Here is a 24,070-nt window from a genome sequence, read left to right on the forward strand (position 1 = left end):
CACGCGTGACCCAAAAATATGACCAAACAAAAGAAACAAAATGACAGTTAACTCACCTTAACTGAACACAACTCAACCCGCCATAAAACAACTTGAATGAACTCACCGTGTACATGGCGACACGCTGACGTCCTCTCTCGCTAAGAGACGAAGGCCACTGCTTAAGTAGCCTCTTCCGTGAACAGGTGCATGTTCCACCCTGCTGACCACGCCCCCTCCGGGAGCAGGAACACGGAGGTCGCAACTTCACCTGAGGTTGTGAAGGTGTCTTGTCGAACTCCGTACAAAACATAACAATGAACAATTAGATTTTCCTGCGATACATCAATGACGAAGTGAATAACATATTTCAAATCCACCACACTTCCCCTCACCAATGGTTTCTCCCAGTGACATCACTGCTGATGTCACCGAGGGTATAAATACAGGAAGTGTTCCGTCCCTTCCCCCTTTTGTCCCTGGAGCACATGGTGGGTACGGTGAGAAGCGAACAATAAATTCATTCATGAGAAACTGAACAAATAGACACCAACTAAACTTAACTCTACTTGTCTGTTTTTTCACGTAATGAAGAAGATGTGTGAATTGTGACCTATGATAATATTAGAGGAAAAAATTAATTATCAAACAATTATTGTTACGTTGTTAATATGGCAAACTGAGAAGAGGGACAGATGGGGTGTTCTCACCCACTTTGTCACGTGACGTTTATAAATCAAATGAGAAGAAGAGTCGTTATCTGATAAGACTTCTGTAGAAACAACCGACGGAGTCGCCCCCTGCTGGTCAGTACAGAGAACACACGGCTTCAGACACTTGGCTTCATTTGCTGGACCCGGTGACTTGCGCGTCCATTTGTTTTTGAATGTAAAGTCTACGTGGACGACATGGCGGGTTCCTCGCAATCGCCCCCTGGTGTCTGGCTGCAGTATAGGTCATAAGCCCCGCCCCCTTTGTGTCAGCAGATTCAGAGTTTATGGATTTTGTCGACAGTCTCACAACAAAACACCCCGTGCTCTTTTGGAAACTTTTTTTATTGTCGTTGCCGTTGTTCTTATCGTGAGACAAAATTAATTTCCACTCTACCTTCGTTGGCCCAGAACAGTCTGACTATAATCTCTCCCTGTCACTGCGAGTGAAAATCAGTCGGCGCCGTTCGGGGCCGAGTCCAGCGCGGGAGAGTTCACCTGCACAAGGTCGTCACGCAATGGATCTGGGAACGACGCGCTCTGTGTTTGTGAACCCGATGTTCAATAGCATGAAAAGAACAGAATCAGCACCAGAGGCAGCGTCCAACAAAAGAAAGGTTTATTCTGCAAAACACACAAACACTCACAGTGGTCCTGGAAGAGGTGTGTGTGTGTGTGTGTGTGTGTGTGTGTGTGTGTGTGTGTGTGTGTGTGTGTGTGTGTGTGTGTGTGTGTGTGTGTGTGTGTGTGTGTGTGTGTGTGTGTGTGTGTGTGTGTGTGTGTGTGTGTGTGTGTGTGTGTGTGTGTGTGTGTTTGCATGTTTGAGTGTGTGTGTGTGTGCGCTCGTTTGGACACAATTAAAACGTCCTCTTGGCGCCCGGTGCCAATGCATCACCCTGATGACAGTGGACAGGCTGTTTGCTTTGCCGCCGCTGATATCGAGCTTAATGATGTTGTCCTTCATTGCGGTTGCCGCGGCCGACCTGCCCATCACTGATGCGTGGCAGCTGGTTTTCAATTGGGAGGAGGAGGTGTGTGTGTGTGTGTGTGTGTGTGTGTGTGTGTGTGTGTGTGTGTGTGTGTGTGTGTGTGTGTGTGTGTGTGTGTGTGTGTGTGTGTGTGTGTGTGTGTGTGTGTGTGTGTGTGTGTGTGTGTGTGTGTGTGTGTGTGTGTGTGCGTGTGCGCGCGCAGTCAGATTGGACCTCTGGTCAGACGCCGAGGTGTGAAGATGCCAGCGGGGGATTTTCCTTTTGCAGCGGCTAGAAGCGGATCACGGAGCGTCTGACGAGGGGAACGGCAGGAGGTGATGACGCCACGGCCAATGAAGGAGGCTCTTGAGATACTGTAACGGTGTCGGTGGGTGATCCAAAAGTCTCTTATGTGATAAACTTTCCCCAAGTAGAAGGTTCACAGTCAGTCAAATAACGATGGGCGACACTTCTCTTGGATACCGGCGCCGCCATCTTGTAAACGGTGATATCATCAGGAGTCTGCGCCGTAGTGATCGTAGGGTGGAGCCACGGTATCGAGGTCCCGCCAATCAGCCAACCTCAGCTGTCAATCACGACGTACTCTACCGTTTTTATGGCATCAAATACCTTCTTTTTTTTTAACATGGAGGGGGCGGGGCTTGTGGCCTGTACCGCAGCTGGGCACCAGGGGGCGATCAAGGGGATTTATCTTCACTTTTGGGATGTCGTCATGTCGTCCATCTTTATTTACAGTCTATGGTATTAATAAAATGCTAATATGCACATCTGTTTTTCATCATGTGGAGCGGATGAAGGACGATCAGAGTTTCTTTTCCCGTCATCGAAATCGGTTCAGTTGGTTTTTGTGTAATCCTGCTAACGAACAGACAAGGAGCCAAACGCAAATGAAAACATTTTACATTTCACAATAACTAATTGTTATTGTTGGTATGAGATCATGTGAGCTTTATAGTTGTGGTGATGAATAATCCTCAGAGCTCCAACACGTGAAGAAACACTCGTAAAGGTGTGAAGTTGCTGCCTGATTGTTTTCCTCTGCGGGTCCACGAAACCCGCTGACGACGCAGGAGACGAGTTTCCCTGTGAAGAATTATGGACATTGAAAAAACACACAAACAGACGACGATATATATATACATACTTTTTTACTCGGTTAAACAAACTGCAGGTGTTGACGCCGCCTCGCAGATGTTCCAGAGGAAGAAAGAAGCCTCCGGTGTTGTTGCTGCAGGGAATCGAACAGCCGGTCTCTCTCTCTCTCTCTCTCTCTTCTGGCGACGACGTCTGCAGGCGCCGCCCACGACCCACGACAGACTGCTGATGAATGTGTGGCCTGTGTAAATGTCTCCTAATGTACGAGTCAGCATAACCGGGGGTTGAATTATTCTTTCTTTCATTCCACTAATGGCTCAGTGGAACGCCGCCGCCGTCGCGGCAACGTCTGTTCTGTGAGCGACTGGTATGGGGGAAGTGGGGGTCGGGGGGGGGGGGGGGGGGGGTAATTATTTTCAGCAGTGTTTTCAGATACAGGTGGGAAAAGGGCAAACGCTCAGCTGGTTGACGTTCATCAGCCGGTGATGTAAAGGTCACGCCGTGTCTCCCGACGTGCACCCACACCTGAAGGCGTGTTTACCCCCTCCACCCCCACGCTGGGTGCCCCCCCCCCCCTCCTCTGCTCTTATTAGCCCCCATGGGAGAGACGCTGCTGCTGCTGCTGTTGGAGAAAACACGTGAACACACGGAAAAAAATGTAAGGCCTCAGACGCTGTGACGAAAAGGTTGACGTCTTTCATCATCGTGCTCATTCAGCTCGTTTCCCACCTCCGGGGAACGTGATCACCGCCCCCCCCCCCCCCTCTACCTCACAACGTTAGAGCGTCCCGCCTCACCGGACGCCATTAATTCCCGTGTGCCTGCGTCACGCTCGGCCTTGGAAAAAAACAACGGGGGCATCCCTGACCTCTGACCTCTGACCCCTAGCACGTGTCACGGGGGGGAAAACCTGGACCCTGAGAGAGGATGGAGCAGGTTGAGGTTTGGAGGGATTCCCCAGCACCTGGGGGGAAACCAAATAATGTAGAACTGGAAAATTGTTTGATGAGAAGTTTCTCTCCACTCGGAACCTGATCACGGACGTTTCTTCTTTCTTACACGCCTGTGTGTGTGTGTGTGTGTGTGTGTGTGTGTGTGTGTGTGTGTGTGTGTATTTTTAACATGTAGGTCGATGCACCCATTCAGTCTGCTGATGAGCGAGCCTGCCCCTGCTGTGATTTAGCACGCGGGGCTTTGTGCTGCGCGGCGGAGGAGGGCGGAGCGGGGCAGGGTGTTTGCTCAGCCTACTTTATCAACGCTAATTTCAAGAGAGCTGCTCCCGAAAACTGCTCGCTCAGCGGATTCAGGCGGTGGCGGCTGAGTCGTGCTCCTCCAGCAGCTCCTCCTCAAGCTGGCCTTTTTTTTTCTCTCTCTCTCCTGCCGCCTCAGCAGGCCGGCTGCCCTCGCCGCTCACTCACGGATGCGCTCGGGGTCGTCGGCCGACTGATTTTCCACTTCCTGTGCATGTGATTGACAGACGCCGCTTGCCGGAAAGAGGTCCGACGTGTCGGACACAGCGAACCAGAGAATGTTTGTCTCTTCTTATCCAACCCCCTCGCCCCCCCCCAGCCTCGGCAGAGCAGAACTGATGGCGGCGGCCGGGCCAGAAACATCCGTCGCCGTTTCTCCCCGGGAGGCGATTTGTTTGTCATGCTGGAGGGTTATTGACATCAGCAGCTACAGCAGAGGAGCTCCGAGTACACACGCACACACACGCAAACGCACACACACACACACACACACACACACGCAACCACACACAAACACACACACACACACACACACGGGCGAAACGTAGCGCGGATCATTTCATATTACAGATGAAAAATCTGTCTCCGCGCGGGAAGCGGTCCAAGATGAAACTAATGAAGTTTTGCCTGAAATGCTCCGTTTAGGAGAAGAGACAAGCTGCTTCATCATCGTCGTCGTCGTCTTCCTCGGGGGCTGAAGGACGCGGGATGACGGCGTCAAACAAAACTCTCTCATTTATGAGCCAGATGCCAGACGACACGTTGGAGCCACCGTGAATGACACTGAAGTGTTCAGTGCGACGTCATGAAAACAGGCCTCACGAAACACAAGAATGAAATGAAGGAGGTTCTTTATAACCAGTATATGAAACTATGCAGATAAATATGTATTCATAAATGTCCATAGAAACACTTTGGTCGCTAATCTCTCTGCATGTCACCGGCCGACTTCCGATAGGATTCCCACTCGTCGCTCTTTGACTATGACACGGGACCTTGTGGGTCATTAGACTGAACCAAGGTTCCGACCTCTTCCCCTTTCACTCGCTGGGATGACGTGACGCGCTCCAAGTCCCGCCTCCCGACCACGACGAGCCACTTGACCGTCACGAACGCGAAGACAAAGTGTGATTCACACTTCTCCTGGCTCTTTGCGCGACGACGTCTCAACGTCTGGGCGTCCTAATTACATCCGAGGTGTTTTTTGCTTTGTTTGCACTTTCACTCTTCTCACTTCTTTCTCTTTCAGACAGATTCCACGAGAGATTCCGCTGAGTTCCAGAAACGACAACGGCGGTTGTGTTGTCAGGACTTAAATCACCAACAAGCGGCCTCCAGGTCTCTGCACGGACTCCACCACAAAATGAACTACGCTGCGGAATCAAACCAACGTGGCGCTGCAGAGGGAAGAGCGGTTAGCCACCAAACACACACACACACACACACACACACACACGCACACACACAGTTCGCCGGGAGCCATCACAAGTCAAACAGGAGGTTTTAACATTCTCATTTTCTTTTGGTTTGTTTTGTTAAACCAAAGAGTTTCTTTTGGTTTGATCTTTACTCTTCTTTCTACAGAACCAACTCAGAAAAGCTCCTTTGCCAGAAAACAAACCGAGGCAGGAACCGAACAGTGTCCTGTCGGGTGAGATTTACTTCCTCGTGTTTCCTCGTGTGATGTTTTACTCGCTGGTTGTTAAGACCTTTTTTTTTTTTTATATATATTTCAAGTGTCCGGAGCCGAAACGCTTTCATGCGTTCATCTTTCCAAGTGTTTGATTTTTTTCTCTCGACTTCTTCTCTCAGACTTTGAACCCGAGCGGCTGAGCGGCCCCGGGTCAAACGGCGGCGGAGTGAACTTCGTCTTCGGCACGGACGAAAACTTTTATTTTACAGAACAATGTGGAAATGATGCGTTCGTGTTTACATTTTACACAAAGCAATGTTGAGTTTCTGAAGTCAAGTTCTTCATATTTGCTTTTACAAAGCAGTAAAATATGGAGCCTCAGTTACATTTCTTCATCAGAAGAGTTTGATAACGACATAATCGGCGGATACGTCAGTGTCGTACATAAATAAAATCTGTATCAGCCCCCGAAAAAATCCACATCTACTTAAACAGCATCTCATCTTTCTGCAACATCGGCCGTGATGACATTCGTCCTCGCCATCAGCCACTTCATTTATATCCCGCCTCGCCGTTCAGCCGCCGCCGCCGCCGCCACCAGCTTCGTTCAAATTCCAGTTTGTCCGAGCGGATTCCCCACTTCACCTGCTCACTTAGCTCGCATGCATGTGGAGGAATGGAGAGAGAAGAACGGGAGGTTGGAGGAGAGAGAGAGAGAGAGAGAGAGAGAGAGAGAGAGAGAAGGCCGGGATGTTGGAGGAGAGAGAGAGAGAGAGAGAGAGAGAGAGAGAGAGAGAAGGCCGGGATGTTGGAGGAGAGAGAGAGAGAGAGAGAGAGAGACGTCGCCGCTCTCATCGCCGTCTCCGTCACAGCGAGTCGCAGGGGTCTGTTTTACACCTCAAGCTACTTGACGGAGGAGGAAGAGGAAGAGGAGGAGGAGGAGGAGGAGGAAGAGGAGGAGGAAGAAGAGGAGGAGGAGGAGGAAGAGGAGGAGGAAGAGGAGGAAGAGGAGGAGGAAGAAGAGGAGGAGGAGGAGGAAGAGGAGGAGGAGGAGGAGGAGGAGGACGAAGAGGCGAGCGAGGGAGCGAGGGAGCGAGGGAGCGAGGGAGCGAGTGGCGGGCCCTTCACCGTCTCCCGCTCTGATTCATCTGTTTGTTCATCGGAGGCCTCCCGCTGGAGAACGGAACAAAAAGCTCAGTGGAAGCTTTTCGACCAAAAAAGAAAGAAAGTCTGAACCTCCTCTTTGTCGTTGTCGTTTCGGAGGATTGTCTTCTCAATCTGGGAGGCCCCGTGCCAGGTCAGATTCTGTTCACGATGCTGTTACACTCTCGGCGGAAAACATGTTGCCTCGTTTATGCAAAACGCTGCCGACGCATCGGATGAAGGAGAGAAGTCAGTCAGCGTGTTTTTTTAAAAAAATCGCAGCACGTCTTCTCTCCGTCTTTGATACGGACAGGACACGCGAAGGGAAGTCGAACATCTGCAGGTGTTCGTGACGAGAAGTGACTTCATCAACCGTGACCCTTGACCTCAGACCCAGCTGCAGAGACGTCGTGGTCTCCACACCCCCGGTGATGTTATCGCCTCCGTATATGTGAGGGGGGGCCGACTCCATCACTTTTAATTACTCACACAAGCAGACGGCGGGCGGCTTGTCGCCGCTCACAACTTGTTAATAAAATCCCAACGGTGAATTCAGATTATTTTTTCCCACTCCATCTTCACCAGAGAACGTTCTCGCCGCGAGCAGATGACGTGGCTCTCCTGCTCTTCCCCGCACGACGCTCGTTACACCCGGAGGATTTGCAGTTGATCAGCACCTCAACACCCTGCAAACACACACACACACACACACACACACACACACACACACACACACACACACACTCGGCCCTCGGAGACTCAATTTGTCGTCTTCGTCGTGCCGGGGATTGTGAAGGAGCGGCGGAGCTCAGGTGACTGCAGCTGTTTCTTTTCCCTCCCAGCCCGTTGGTTGCGCTAATTAGACTGAGGAGTTATTAATTAAATTAGGAGCCGACGTGCTGATTGGCCGTCCCAGGATTTTCGCTCTCAGCGGACATCACACTTCATCTGGCACCGTCGATGAACATGACAAAATGGGAGCTTCAGTAGGTGTGTGTGAGTGTGTGTGAGTGTGAGTGTGTGAGTGTTGAAGTGGTGAAGTGTTGAATGTTGCTGCTGTTGCCGAGTCACGTGACATCACCTGCAGCGGCTTCCCGGAACATTACGGCAGAAGAAAACAGCCTCTGTGTGGATTTGAAGGGCGCTGAAGTGCATGTTGTCGACTCTGACCTTTGGTTGTGTGGCTGCAGGCAGGTGTGTGTGTGTGTGTGTGTGTGTGTGTGTGAGGTGGATGGGGTACATACCAGAGCACACGAAGCGAAGCAGGACGAGCCGCCGTCGCTCGTTCAGACCTCAGCCCATGAAAATGCCCACAGACGTTCAGGTTTTGTTTTTTTCCCAGGCGATGTTTTCTAGCGATCCGCCGACTTTCACGTCGAGCTCTGGATTGCAGTGATTTTTTGGGGGGGGGCTGCGTGGGGGGGGGGGGGTAGTTCGTCTCACAACCCCCCTGAAAAGTTGAAAGTCCTGCCCTTCAGGACGCCGCACAACACAACACTTTATCACAGCTGACTAAATAATCTGCTGAATTCAATGTGAACCGATAAGAATGATGACCACGGCCGAGCGCTGTAAAAAAGGACGAGGCAGCGTGCTCTTAAAAAAGAAATGCTGCGTCTGTGGCAAAAAAAAATCAGCAAAGCAAAGCAGCAAATGTATTCAAACACACACACGCACACATCAGCGCTCACGAACAAAGGGCAAACTGAGCGCATCTCAGCGTTTGTTGTCTGATGTTTCATTCAGCCGAAAGTCAAACAGCCGTGTCAACAGACAGGTGGTGGGGGAATCAAACGATGATAAACCGCCCGGCGAGGCGCAATGCTGCCGACCTCAGCGCCAGATCGACCTCGTCACGGACCAATGGGAGAGGGAAGCCTCGTCCGGTGATTCACGTTTTTCTTTTACGTCACGTGGGGAAGAGATGGCGGCGGAGACAGTGTGACGCCGTGGCAACGATCTGCTGGGAAACCTTTTGACTCCGTACCACCGACCCGAACGTTGCTGCACACCAACGACACCCTTCATGGCGGTGGCCCTACCTGGTGTGGCCAGACTTAATAGGCAAATGCGTATCAGTCTCTCCTCTCGGTTCATTTTTTTTTCGATTCCAACGGACGCAGACCAAAATGCCTCCGGACGCAATTGGACAGACCTAGAACCAGTGAGAGCAGCGAGCGCGACGCGCACATGTCGACAGACGAGAGCAGAAAGGAGACGTCTGTGATGACGGTTCCACAACGTCTGTGAACCAGTGTGGACGTTTTCGTGGGAGAAATTTGAAAATCTAGTCAAATGCTTGTTCATCAGCAGCAGCCATCTTGTTTGAAAAAGTCCCCGTGTCACGGCCTAAACAGGTTCATAACCAGCCACGTTTCTTCCCTCGGACCAGTGCAGACGACATGCTCACTCACTGGTGGACAGAGCTGCATCGAAAACCAAAACTTTAAAACCTTTTTTCAACCCAAGAGAGGGAAGCCGGGGAAGGATCTGCGTGGGCTTCGGGCCGGGCAGCTCGAGGCCAGTCTTTCCCACCCATACTCCCTCAGCCTTGACCCGTTCCTCTACCCTTCCTGTTTTCCTCATCCCTACCCTATCCGAAACCCCCATCCCACTACTCCTTTCCTCATCCCTACCCTAACCTTAACCCCATCCCCCTTCTCCTTTCCTCATCCCTACCCTAACCTTAACCCCATCCCCCTTCTCTTTTCCTCATCCCTACCCTAACTTTAGCCCCCATCCTTCTACTCCTTTCCTCATCCCTACCCTAACCTTAACCCCCATCCAAATACTAATTTCCTCAACCTTATCCTAACCTTAACCCCCACCCCCTTCTCCTTTCCTCATCCCTACCCTAACCTTAACCCATCCCTCTACTCCTTTCCTCATCCCTACCCTAACTTTAACCCCCATCCCACTACTCCTTTCCTCATCCCTACCCTAACCTTAACCCCCATCCAAATACTCATTTCCTCAACCTTATCCTAACCTTAACCCCAATCCCACTACTTCTTTCCTCATCCCTGGCCTAACCTGAACCCCCATCCCACTTTTCCTTTCCATGTCCTAACCCCAATCCCACCAGCTCCCCCGCCTCCCTCTCCTCTAATCCCAGCCCTCACTAACAGAGATGGAGGTAAACAGAGCGGGGCTCCAGCGTCGCTCCTCAATAAAGAGAAGAGGAAAAGAAAAAAAAAACTGGAACAGAAAATCCACTGGTGTGCACTGGTGACTTTGGGGCTAACAGGTAGTTTGAGCGACCCCCCTGATCTCTGCGCGGAGAGAAAATCGCCGTCGCCGCGCTCACAGGTAATTTATCGGTCGAGCGCTGACATTGGCCGCCCGCTCTCGAAAAAAAGAGAGGACGGCGGAGAGACTGAAGGTTCCTGTGTATTTACCCTCCACGCCGTCTCTGTTCCCACTCACTGTTCCGTCAGCGATGACCATCGCCCGCTAATAGCGACAAAGACACAGAGGATTGTTTCAAATGTATGAATGTGCATCTGTTACTTTTTGCCTCTGCATGCTCGCTGTTGACACGCTCCGACTCGGGGCCGCTAGCGTTCCCGGGCCTGCTCCCGTCGCTCTGACAGGGTTAACAGATTATTCGTTGCCATACGGGGATGATGGCGTCGTCCTCTCGAGCTGGGAACAACCCACGGATGAGCCAAGACCTCAAGGGTAAAATGATCAACCAAGCTGTTGGTTGTAAGAATCCGTCCTTCAGAAGCAAATGGCGCGTTGTACTTTGACTGGCTGTACTTACCGACGACTGGAAAATGCAGAGCTGCATCTGCTAGCGAGGCGAAACTGTGCCGGAGTTTTTTCATGTTTAAGATATTAGGCCTCTCTGACCTCTACAGGGTCAAGTCAGAAGATGACTCACCACGTTCTATAAGACGCAGCTCCCTCTTCTCTTCTGCTGTAGATCTAGGAGCCAAGGTTGAGTGTAGGAAGGTTCAAGGTGTCTCTGTGAGCGACGGACCAATGTGTGACATGTTCGTCCATAAAGAGAAACTCCACATCGCCATCTGGACTTTCATAAAGCCCCACACCCAAACGACGTCTTGCTACAGACCCACAATGTTCCTTGGACAGTCCAACGTGTCGTAATCCGGAGTCGTGGTCGCTAATTAGACGGAAAGAATGTGCGTTTTGTGTTTGTCCTTTGTGTCTTTAGATGGCTTCACGTATCACTCGTTCTTTTGTGCCCTAGTTCGTGTTTTCGCGCGTCAACGACTATAATTCAGTTTAAGACGTCGTCCATCTCCAGGACAACTTCCTACCTCCCCCTTGACCCCACAAACAACCCCCGAAACAGGAAAGCTAGAGAACTCCCTGACTGAGACTTTCCCTTTCCGTTCATCACAGTAAATACATACGCGTCCCGCTGTGCGGCCCGTGGTGCAGGTAGAAAGTCTGTGCACGTTGTTTCCTCCGCAGGTTCCGTGTGGCGCCGCAGCGATGCGAACCTCTGCGCTCGATGCTTCATTTGAACAGTTTCAACACTCGAGGTCTCACATGTACGAGAACACACACACACACACACACACACACACACACACACACACACTTTGTGAGCACGTCGCTGCCAAATGCCTTTCACTTCGTCTCTGATCTGCAGTCGGCGGCGGTTGGCGAAGGCGCGGCGCCAAGAAACGGAGCGATGCGCCGTCGAGAGCGAAGGATGTAAATGATGATAAAGATTTCTAAATGTTGAAAACGCCTCCGGGAAACAGACGACGACGTTGTGAGTGAGAAACTGATTAAACAGACAAACGTCACATGGCACGTTGAAGTGATGTCATGGTTATTTTTGTCTCAATGTTAATGAATTTTTTATGTTTGTGATTATTACCACAACTGTGGTAAAAAAAAGAAAAAAATATTATTATTTTCCCGTGAAGAGCTGAATTCACTATTTATTATTGATTAATCTCTAAAGACTCTTTTTTTCTGATCAATCAAGAAAATGTTCAGTGAAATGATCTTTTCCGACAATGACGTCCTCAAATTGCTTCCTCAGTCCGTCGTACAGTGCAAATAGAATTCACGCTGTAATGTCAAAGCACCAAAACTAATAATAACTGAGCCATGATCATAAAACAACGTCAATCAATTTATGTTAATCAACTCGGCCGAGACGTGTGTATAAGAGAAAATTCATGAATTGTGATTCTGAAGGTTTTCAGGTTTGTCTGAGGTGAACACACACACACACACACACACACACACACACACACACACACACAAATGAAACCTTCTGTTCAACACAAGCTGCAGATTCACGCCCAGACATAAAGACATCAGAATGTTGGACGGGATCCCAGACGCCAGGATTATAGAAGATGGGAGACCTGCCTGGATCTGCTCCCGCTCCGTCTTCATTTGTCTCAAACATCTTCGAGTTGAAAAGAAAAAGAAAAATCCTCACAAGGTTAAATCGCTCCAATGAACAAGTGACAGTGGGCAGACAGAAGAAAGCTCCCAGGCCACTTTGCTTTCATTTGATCCGGAGACTTTTAGTTTTTCGCTCCGTGGCGACGACGAGCGTCGGCTAATCACCTCCACCACGTCCATCAAATCAACCCCCCCGTCCCCCCCCCCCCCCCCCCCGTCCTCGTCCTCCCTGTCCCCCCGTCCCCCCCACAGGATTGCGTTTCGGGGGGGAGGAAGGTGTTGACCCCTCCCGGTCCTTTCAGGTGAGAAAAAGGAATGGGTTTTTCTTTCTTCTCTGTCTCCCTCGGTCGCTTTCATCACCTCGGTAGTAATTAGCCGGAGCTGAGATTTTTTTTTTCCTTTTGTGAGCTCACTGAAGGTGGATAAGCGTCTTTTGTGCCTCCTCACAACTTTTTTTATTTCCTTTTAACAAGCTCTCTCTCTCTCTCTCTCTCTCTCTCTCTCTTATTTTTTCTTTTTTGGTGGAGAAGGAAACGCCAGGCCTGACGTCTCAGAAGGAAGCCGATAACCAAGAGGGAGATTCCACTTCACGTCTTTATCTCCCAGGACACAGTTAGCCGCCGCCCTATCGCTCATCACACCGCGCTGGGCTATTTTTTCCCTTTTTCCTCGTCCTCTTTTCTTTTTCTTTATTTTTTCTTTATTTGAAAAGCAGCCGTCCTTTGTCACCCCCCCCCCCCCCCCCCCCCTTGAAAAGTTAAGTCTGCAATAAAAGGAAACACAACTATGTGTGAAGAGGTAAAATGGTCTCGAGCCGCTTTGTTCAAAAACAGAAAACAGCAGCTTCCAGAATTTTGTCATTTAAAAAAAAGAGAGCTGTGACAAAGGCACAAAGACAAAAGGTAGTTTCCTCTTATTATTTTTATTTTCCTTCATGTTTTAAGTCTCTTTTCAAGCTTTTACCCCCCAAACACCTGAAGCTGTCAGGGACTCCTGTGGTCTACCGCCACCGAGTTTCCCCCAACAGCTGCCAAATTCTTCACTCGATTGAATCCCCCCCCCCCCCCCTCATTAAAGCCACTAATTGAAGAATTACTAGATTCACATTCTCCCAAACGTCCACAAAGAGTTTGTTGAGTTCCCCCAAGAATTGGAAAAGCAAGAAATTCCTGATCGTCATCTACTGTTGATCCTTAGTTAATTAGACCCTCTGGTTTTAAATGAAACCTTTGTGTGTGTTGGTGGAAAACGCCCCGCTAACATCAGGAACATTTACAGTATATGATTGTGTGAACATACAGTCCGAAGCGACTCTTTTTCTTACTCAAATTTGTTGTGCCATACTCCACAGTCGCGGACGGCATGGTGACCTGCACATCGGACTCTCCCCCTACAAATGACTTCCTCACAGGAGGATAGTGACAAGGGAAGAGAGCTGGAGACTACGGGGGAGGAGTTAGCGTCCTCAGCGGGGAGTCAGAGGAAGATTCTCCAGATTCCTTCGCCACCGCTACCGACTCTGGGTTACGTCCATGCTACGACAAGTCCGGGGAGCTCTGACATCTTGGTTGGTGTTTACATCGTCCCCACCTCCGCACGTCGTGGACCTTCTGCTTCCCCCACACCACAAGTTCTCTACGCCCCGACTTTCTAAGTGTACCTCGGACGCTACCCTCCAAGCTACTGACCGGAAGGAGAGCGATCAAAGAGGTCAACGGCACAAGACACTAAGTTGCAGGTCAGTCCGGGCGGTATGGTCTCTGTTCTGGGAACTCCCTTCCCTTCCATGTGCATACATGGAAAACCTGCAGTAGGGAGATGTGCTCTCCCTAACCCTCCTTCGATCCCCGAGGATCCTTCCCGGCTCAAACGATCCCAGGATTCATTGCGCGTCGAAGACGGACCTTCGACCCTGGGCAACTGCAGCTCCGTAGCTAGGTGACATCGGTTATTGCGGAACTTGCTGGCGACGGCAAAAGGGAAATCCGGGATCGTCTCATTTTGGTTTGGCCGTCCTGGTCTATTCCGGCTACCGCTACTTACGTCGCTGTCAGTATTAGCCCGATAGAAAAAATGTCTTTCTTTCTTTCACTCGTCTCTTTCTGCTGTTTCCCTGATTCACAGTGTGAATATGGAGGCTCCCTTTGTTTGTATGTTTGTTTGTGTCTCTCCAGCTTGGCGATCTCTTCTGAGCGTAAGATTCCAGTGCTAAAGCTCAGGATTTGTAGTCGAGATGTTTGATAGTCGAGTGATGAGAGTGATCTTTGGTCTCTGATTCTCTGCTCTTTTTATCCAGCTTTTTAATCTTTTCATGTGTCTTTAACGATGTCAACAAACATTCAGCCCCCCGACGCTTCGCTCTCCATCTGCAGCCAGGGAGCAAACTGCCAATTAAAACCGACGCGGTGGAGCCAAAAGCTCGCGCCGACAGATTAAGACAACATGATGAGGCGCCTGTATGCATATCAGCAAAACACCAAATCCTAAAAACGAGACTGCGAGCAGAGCGGTCGGTAAACGAATCAAAACTGCAGAAGAAAAACAGTTTGGTTGGGGGGGGGATTGCTGTAACAAGCAAGCGTCTGCTGTGAATCTGATCATCTGCAGCTCATTGGTGTTCGACAGATGCTCCGGATGTGAAGTTCATACGGATCAGTGCAGAGTTTGGGTTGAATATTGAGAGATTTGTGTAATTTATCTGTCGGGGTTTGTGGTGAACGGAACGAACGGTGACTTTAATAAAACGAGGTTAACATCTAGTCTACGCAAGGCGACAATTCCGCGCATTCTAAGTCAATGCAAAGACATTGACAACCGGGCGACACCGGAGCGAATATTCCGCATGACACGTTGCCGCAAAGCCAGTTAGCATTGAGATCCTCCCGACGTCCGGCAGAACAGGAGGATGTTCCCGTTAGGAATACAAGACTGACGGGAGCAAAGCAGGAACTAAAGAGGCGAACTGATAAAATACACAACTGGAGCGCACAGAAACTAATTACATAAGAGAGGCCGAGATCATTTAAACACAGGTGGGCGGGGCTGACAATCACAAGATGCCTGGAACTCAGACAAAGACGGGAAGCAGAACAAGGAACGACGTTTCAAAGTAAAAAAAAACAAACCAGGAACTCAGAAGGTCAAAATCCAAAACGACTGAAACACAAATCCAGAGTTCAAACACAAGAAAAGAACAAGGCCAAAGTCCAATGACTGCAAATTCATATAAAGCCCAAACAGGAAGTTAATCAAAAGCCCATTACTGTTCATTCAAAAGTTAAAACCTTTAATGGGAGCCAATCCCAACATTACCAGGGATGTCTGCTCCAGTCGCAGCGTTTGTGAAAAAAACTGATTCCTTGGTTCGTCAGCTAAACATGAATTCAATGGAATTTGGTGGAAACGTTGGCAAAACCTTTTGACTCACTTCCTCTAACGCTTGTTTGTTAGTTATTATTCATAGATCTCCATGGAAGGACTGATGTCTACCGATGTCCTTGAGTGCGCGTCGCTCGGGTTGATTGAATTCGCCCGAGTGTCATTGCAGACGCCACGACCGCCATCAGAACACCTGCGGCTCGCAGTCCAAGTCGAGTGGCCACATATGCTTCTTGAAATCCACACGGGTGAAAGTGGAGTGGAATACACGAAACTAGAAAACCTGCCGGGGCTGGTAAACAAGCGTTTGAACTCCGAGGCGATGCTCGGGGGAAACGGGAGCGGGAACGGAGCAGGTGAAGTACAGAGATGAGTTTTTAATTGGGGGGAGTTCAAAGCGACGAGCGGCAGCCGGTCGGCGGGAGCGGAATCCGACGAGACGAGAGACGTCAGCGGGTAACACGCAGGCAGACGCAGGCGGGAGTCCGTCAGGACGGAGTCGGTACGGAGCCGGTCGGAGGAGATCAGGTGACAGGAAGTGACAGAGTGGATGACGGGTCGGAAATGTAGTTTTTCCTCGCCAGCTGCCGAGGAAGACTGTGGTCGCGTGGGTCGAAAGCTCCGGAAGAGCGTTCGTCAAGTGACTCCCTCCCGGTTGGAGACGACAACTTTGTGCCGTTCAGATGCAGAGGGATGTCTCCATGTGATGAGAGACTCTGAGAGACGGAAGAGATGAAGTTTAGTTTTAAATAATAATAATAATAATAACAGTGCAAAGCTCTCTTACACTAATTTCCCGAGTTCTTCCGGGAAGAGTGACACACTGTTGATTCTCCTCTTGCGGCGGTTGTTCAAAGTAAGCGTTTACAGTGGAGCCTCGGCTCTGACGGACACGTCGCTCGTTAAAAAAGTTCTGTCGCACCAAAAGAAAAATAGTTGTCAGCAATTTTTTCATGTCATATTTTTTAAATTCTTGAATCCTCGCCGGGCGCACGTGAGCGGGGAATCCTCTCAGATCGATCACGCGGTCGTTTCTGTTTAAAAAACAAACAAAAAACCTCTCAAACTTCATAAGCCAGAAATAGAAATGAAAGAAGGAGGAGCGAAGGGATTTATGAATCTGGAGGAAAAGTGTTGGTCCAACTCTTTGGTCCGGAGTGAGACATCGCCCGAGGAGATTGTCTGATGATTCACTCGTGAGCAATAAAGGTTTTTTTAAAAGCATGAAGCGAATGAATGTGACCATTAAGTCCAAGGTTCGGTTTACTTTAGTTATATGGTAACAAATATTCATATTCTGATACGAAGATCCTGAGTAAAAATGTTGTTTTGATCATTTCTGAGTTTTATTCCATGTGTTTATTTTCCTGGAGGGAGTTTCCCCCTCAGCTGAAGACTGATCGTACAGGGACAACATGTTGCCCCCCCCCCCCCCCTCCGGGCTGTGCGAATGTGCTGAGGTCGGACTTACAGCAGGTGCATTGTGGGATTGATTCGGCGGAGAGGCATTTTGTTATTGTTGTTCTGCAGCGGTGTAAAATAGAAAATATATAAAGAACAGAAACCCATCAAACCTGCAGAGGTACAACAGCCGGAGGCCTCACATGGACGGAGAGGCTCTGTGTTGTAGGGGTTTTATTGGTGGAGGAAGAGGAGGAGGTGGGGGGGGGGTGGGGGGGCGGCGCCTGAGAAGAATCTGCATCACAAGTGAAACGTTAATATTTGGAGTCTGGTTTTTGTCAAAAAAAATCTAATTTGAGTTGAAAACTGTTTCACTTCCTGCGAACAGAGACGTTCAGAGGATGATGCGTTCAGGCGCTCCTCAGAAACTCCGTGAAATAACATTCGCTCGCCATCGTTCGCTGGTCATCATTTGCTCGCCCTTGTAACTCGCCGTCATTCCACCGTCATCGTTTGCTCGCCATCGCTTGCCTGTCATCGTTCGCTTATCATCTTCAAGGTGTCATCGTTCGCTCGCCATCGTTCGCCTGCCATCGTTCGCTCGCCATCTGTCACTCGCCATCGTTTGCTCACCATCTTTCGCTCGCCATCATCGCTCGCCATCACCACCATCATCGCTCGCCATCACCACCATCATCCCTCGCCATCGTCACCATCTTCGGTCGCCATCGTCACCATCTTTCGGTCGCCATCGTTCGCTCACCATTGTTCGCTCGCCATCGTTCGCTCGCCATCGTCGCCATCTTTCACTCGCCATCGTTCGCTCGCCATCTGTCACTCGCCATCGTTTGCCCACCATCTTTCGCTCGCCATCATCGCTCGCCATCACCACCATCATCGCTCGCCATCGTTACCATCTTCGGTCGCCATCGTCACCATCTTTCGGTCGCCATCGTTCGCTCACCATCGTTCGCTCGCCATCGTTTGCTCGCCATCGTTTGCTCGCCATCGTTTGCTCGCCATCGTCGCCATCTTTCACTCGCCATCGTTCGCTCGCCATCGTTCGCTCGCCATCTTTCGCTCGCCATCGTTCGCTCGCCATCGTCGCCATCTTTCACTCGCCATCTTTCGCTTGCCATCCTTTGCTCTCCCTACGACGGCGGCAGCCGAGACACGTCAACTCCCGGCCGGAGATCCGTGCTCTTACTCGTCGTTTCATCATCGGACGGTAAACGACACGGGATGAGTGCAACGGAGCTTTTTAGCAATCTGTTGCTGTGGCGACGGCAGTGATTATACCTCTCTCTCTCTGGTGGGCGGTGTTCTTGTTATGTCTATTACATTCATTATGTTTATAAATGGCCTGTTTTTTTTTGTTCTCTTGTCTTTTTTCCCTCCTCTTCTGTCTCTTCTCTCGCTCTCTCTCTCCTCCTTCGCTCTCGCTGCCTCCACATCTGATTCTCTTTCCTCCGTCTCCGTTACCTCTCTTCACCTCGCTGATGGTGAGAGCTTAGAGTCTATTCACCAGAGAGATGAAGCAACAGCTTTCCACCGCCTGCCCCCCCCCCCCTCCTCCTCCATCCCTCCATCCCTCATCCCCACTTCCCTCCTCTCTAAACCCCACAGACACATTAATCCTCTGCTCGGGCTCAGTTTACAGACACAATAGGCCTCAAAGAATTGGACTTCAGATAATTGTGTTGCGATCCCATTTCATCTGGAATGGGATCGCGTGGCGCTCGCCACAGAGCTCTGGGTGCCCCCGCCTCCACACACACACACACACACACAGGTGGAGTAGGTTTTGGCGAGGAGTGCAGCGCTGTAATTACCCCCCCCCCCCCCCCCCGATTCATAATCATCATGAAAATTCACCACCACAGGCCCGAGTCCACATTCCTGGGCCCCGCCGCGTCAATTTGATGTGTTGTCATGACGATATGGCGGAAATATGGTGCCTGTGCGGTTGCTGCTGTGTTGGGGGGGGTAATTAACTGCCTCGCCAATATGTCCAGACACCTGCTCCCCCTCCCCCCGTCGGAGGGCGAACAGGTGGGACGTGTCAGGCGGAGCGACGACTGACGGGTCTCCGATTCTACGTGAGCGTCGGAACTTGCCCCCTTTTCTAATATTTCCCGAGGGGCCACAAGTTTTCGGACGGCCTTCGCTCTCCCGCCGTGGGACTTTCCCCACAGATGGTGGAGCCGGGCCGCAGGCATTCGATGAGCTTCAGGTTTACGTCCGACTCAACGTCTGCTCCGCTCCAGTGGATGTCAGGTCGAGGTCCGAACTCAGGTCAGGCCACGTTCTTACACACGGAGCCGGGAAATACCACATTTCCGTCGAGCGCCACCCGAGGAACTGCCCCGACCCACGAGACACTGGAAGTGTCTAAAGGAGACTTTCAGGGACACGTCGAGACGCGCTGACGAGGAAATGAAAAATCGGCCAATAGGAGAGGCGATGGCTCCTCCACTCACGACACGTGGAAATGAGAACAGAAGGGAACCTGCGGCCATTTTTACCAAACCTGCGTCGCGCAAACAGCAGTTTCCAACGTTTTTTTCAGAGAACCTGCAGACGAGGAAAGAGGCGACGGCAGAGTCTCCGTTTCCATGCACCAAGGACAGACACACGCCGCCGCCTACATTGGCGAGTCGGACGCCGTCGTCTCTCGCCGTCTTCAAGGCCCGGCACTGAAAGTGAGTCCACATTTCTTTCCAACTTTCTAACTTTTTCAACCTTTAGCTTTTCTTTTTTTTTTACATTCTCTCGACTCCTCTCGAGTGAAAAAACGTGTTTCACTTCCTCCGGTGGACTTTCCTGGGATTCCAGGAGGACGAACTTCAGAATGCTTCGAATCGTTTGGACGTCGGCGGTGACTTCACGTCTTGATAAACACCAGGAGAGACGGAGGAGAACGGTGGAAACAAGTCGCAGCAATTCATCTTCACGGTCCTCACAATGTCTGACGGGAGGTATTTTTGTAATATTTTTAGAATTTTGTCTGAAATTTCCTTTAAAACAAAGTTTTAGAAGTGAAGCTTTTAGGTGAAATGACTCAACACACACACACACACACACACACACACACACACTCCCAGTTCTCCCCTCCTGCCTACATGCTTCACCCTTTGTCTCATTATCTTCTGCTCAGAAGTTTGATTTGCTGATTACGTAATTGCGCTTGTGTAATCGTCTTTTTATAAAAGTGACCTGCATAATGAGGCTGCGGCTCCTCTCAGCCCTTTGTTAAAGGAAAAAAAAAGGAAGAATCCTCATAATATTAATAATATGTTAGCAACTGTTATTTACAGCCTCGGGTTCCTGCAGTGTATTGTGATTGGATTGTCCTGATTATTCACAGATTGGAGATGGAGATTCCGAGTTCGGTCTCTGGAAATCGATCCGTGAGCAGAGTGAGAAGAGGTAGTGACGGTTAAAAGTGCCTCCGAGGAAACGGGTGAAAGCGAGAGGATCGATGTGTTGCAGCGTGAATTTTCCCCCAAACAATATCAACGTGATCTGTTCAGACTTTATTCATCTTATTTGATTACATCATTTAGTGTCTTTTAATATCATTTGACATTATTTTTCAGTATTACTCTTATTATTATTCTCTGTTCGTTGGTTTGGTTCAATGACTATTTTTGATCCTATTTTTTTTTATTGTTGTTGTTCATTCATCCAAATGAAACAGAGGTTTTATAATGTTAAATATTATCCACACTTGAGGCTGTACCCTCAGGTCTCTGCATATTTCAAGTTTAGCGTGATGTGATTTTAATAACTCTGCCAATTTATCTGCGTGTGTTACATTAATCTCTCATCTCTTTATCCGGCCGGCGACGATCCAGTGACATCGTGGCTCCCGAGTCGAAGCGGCCAAGCGATCGGCGAACGAACGGTGAGATTTAACATCAGCGACGAAGAAAACGAGACGGAGAAATTACAAAAAGTACCGGAAGAAAACAACAACAAAAAAACACACAGGTGTTGATCATCAACCATCGTCGGATCAAAACCAAAGACAATGTGATGTATTTTCGCCAAACATTTGTCTGAATTTGAATGATTGTCTGATTAAAGTTAAAGTGGTTTCCAGGTGTGTGTGTGTGTGTGTGTGTGTGTGTGTGTGTGTGTGTGTGTGTGTGTGTGTGTGGCATGAACTTTTTTCCTGTGAAGGTGAGAAAACATTCGAGAACCATTCCTGTACATGCTAATATTTTTTTTTTCAAAGTTCAGCAGCGGAACAGAGGAAAAATTAAAATCCCCCTAATTGAGTTCAGTGTCTCCTCGTCTGTTTCCTCTTTCCTTCCTTTTGTCTTTCTGTTTTCTTTCACTCGTTTCTATCGTCTTCCTCCATATTTCTCTCCCACTGATACCCCCCCCCCCCCCCCCCGCGGTCCTTCCCTCCCCGTCCTCTAGGGGTCACTGTGGCTCTTCCTCAGCCGTGGCCCCCTCTGTGTGGCGTCGGCCCCCGTAGTTAAAAAAAACGCCTCCCGGGCGTCATTTTCTTGGTCAAAGTATAAAATGTTTTCTTTCCTTTTTCTTTCTTTCTTCCTGTTTTTTGGTGTTTTTTTTGGTGCATAATGAAAAGCTGGAGAATATTAACGGGGCAAATATCTGATTCCATGCAAAAGAAAATATCTGATGGAGAATATTAAACACGTCAGCTGGTGTTGTGGCTTTTTAGGGACGACGACGGGGAGAGGAGGAGGGGGGAGGAGGAGGGGGAGAGGAGGAGGAGGAGGAGGAAGAGGAGGAGGAGGAGGAGGAGGAGATGAGGAGGAGGAGGAGGAAGAGAGGAGGAGGAGGAGGAAGAGGAGGAGGAGGAGGAGGAGGGAGAGGAGGAGGAGGAGGAGGAAGAGGGGGAGGAGGAGGGGGGAGAGGAGGGAGGGGAGGAGGGGGGGAGCAGCGACAGTCGTCATGTTTAAAGGGCCATTGCAACCAAATTACTGTATAACAACTTCTATGGAGTCACGTGGCTACACTGCAGGTTTTTTTACTTCCACTGTCACAGTGACACGGAGTTTCACTCTCCTGGGGGGGGGGGGGTCTCCCTCACCGGTGGAAAAATTACACAGGAACCAGGTTTTAAAAAAAGAAATAAAAAAAAGAAATGTCAGAAAACCTGACCTTTACCGGAGCATTATTAAGATTTTTTTTCCCCAAGGAAATTCTACCTCGTAAGCGTTGCCATACCTGGAGGAATTTATGAGGATCGATCGGCACAAATACATTTTCCAAAGTCACGTGAGAACAAAACCCATTCGTCCGTCTCCGAGTGGCCGGCGCTCCCCGCCCAAGAAATGGTCATTGTATTTGGGCCTCTCACCGTATCGTTCCGTGCACTCTTATCATTTGAGACGAAATACCCGTGTCGCGAAGGAAACGGCGCGCTTTGGACTCGCGCGGTCACTTTTTAATGTACACGACCGCCAGAGGTCAGCGGTTGGACAGCGGTGGGTCCGACCAGTTTTTGCATTCACATGGATTGGCTCATAGTCTGTAGAGTAATCACGCCGGGTCTCCCTAACCATCACCCCTACCTTTACGAGCTCGTCAACCAAGTGTGCACAGCCCCTGGAGGCGGGAAACTTATTCCGTGGCGTTACCTCCTATCACCAGTAGAGGCGCTGTGTTAGGAAACGGTGGACGTTGGTGGTTTTGTTACCACATTCAGACAGAGGGCAGATCCAGGTCGTCCTTCCTCTCGTCTCTTCCTCTCCACTGTTCCTTCACCTCAGTGGGAAAGGTCATGAGGTCAAAGGAAAGGTGTCAAGGAGGATTCACAGGACGCAGGAGAAGAGAATCCGACTCCACTTTCACTAAACCACGTCGTCATGTGACGGTGGATGTTGTCGACGCGTCTGTCGTGGTGAAACGACACATTTCTGAAGATAAACTCCAAAAACCTCATGTTTCAGTGTTTTACCACCGTGTGACATCACATGTTATGATTCATATGTAACAGTAACTTACATAAGGATCATATTCATCTTCTTCTTCTTCTTCTACTTCTACTTCAGATTGAATGGTTTTTTGTTCGTGCACGACGCGTCACGTCAAATATCGGTGCCGCAATGAATTGTGGGTCGTCTAGAGCTCCTTTCCTTTCACATAGGAAGCTCCAGTGTACCCAACGCTAAAGGAGATAGGAAACGAAGCACTGAAGCTCCTTTAGACAAACACTTACAAACACAGCTCTTATCATGGCTGCCGATGAAGATTAAGGAAAAATTCGTAAGCAAATCTGACAACTCGTCCACAGTCGACGTACAGCTGGTTTCTGTGGACGGTTTCAAATCACAAGCACCGAATCGGAGCTAATGTGTGATGAAGTGTCAGGAAATTCATACGTTCAGTCCTTCGTCTGTAGGTACATGTTCAGTACATGTTCATGGTCACTCGTGTTTCCATACAGGGAAATAATAGTTTACTCGGTAATAGATGCATTAATCATCTTTAACTCATTGTATGTATATATATATATATTTATATACATATACACATATATATATATACACATATATACACACACATATATATAGATATATATATATATATATATATATATATATATATATACATATATATATATGTACACACACACCAGGTTCAGTTTCTCTGTTCATCGCCTCACAGCTGTTCTCTTCCTGTTCAGTACGAACTCAGCGACAGGTGAGTCGTGTCTGAACGTCGGTTACGGATTCTCTCATCACGGCTGTGGAGCTCCAAACACACACACACACACACACACACACACACACACACAACAAAATATTTATTCAGAAACTTACCCATAAATCCAGATGAAGAAAGAAAAAACAAGAACAAGCTATTGGTTTGAAACAGAAATTAGAAACATCTGCAGCTCGCATTTCTTCTTCCGACCGTCTCCGAATGGCCGCGCGCGCTCGTTCCTGTTAACCAGCGTCTCAACGCGCGATGATAATAATAATAATCACAATGAGCATCCGGGCAAACGACGACGACGAGAACAAGAGAGCTCATTAAAAAACCTGACGTCAGAGTCCTGAGGATGGAAGAAGAGACGGAACAGGAAATAAATACATAACAAAACGGAAA

General features: G+C 49.3%; 1 long non-coding RNA gene across 1 annotated transcript; it reads left to right on the forward strand.

The window, feature by feature from the left end:
• The first annotated feature begins 5,278 nt into the window (after window positions 1-5,278).
• Window positions 5,279-12,831, forward strand: LOC118319766. Its single transcript, XR_004796085.2, has 3 exons — window positions 5,279-5,437; window positions 5,608-5,674; window positions 12,730-12,831. It is a non-coding gene; the product is annotated as an uncharacterized LOC118319766 (long non-coding RNA).
• Window positions 12,832-24,070: the final 11,239 nt, after the last annotated feature.

The sequence above is a fragment of the Scophthalmus maximus genome, chromosome 9 (genome assembly GCF_022379125.1).
Source record: "Scophthalmus maximus strain ysfricsl-2021 chromosome 9, ASM2237912v1, whole genome shotgun sequence".
Classification (NCBI taxonomy): Eukaryota; Metazoa; Chordata; class Actinopteri; order Pleuronectiformes; family Scophthalmidae; genus Scophthalmus; species Scophthalmus maximus.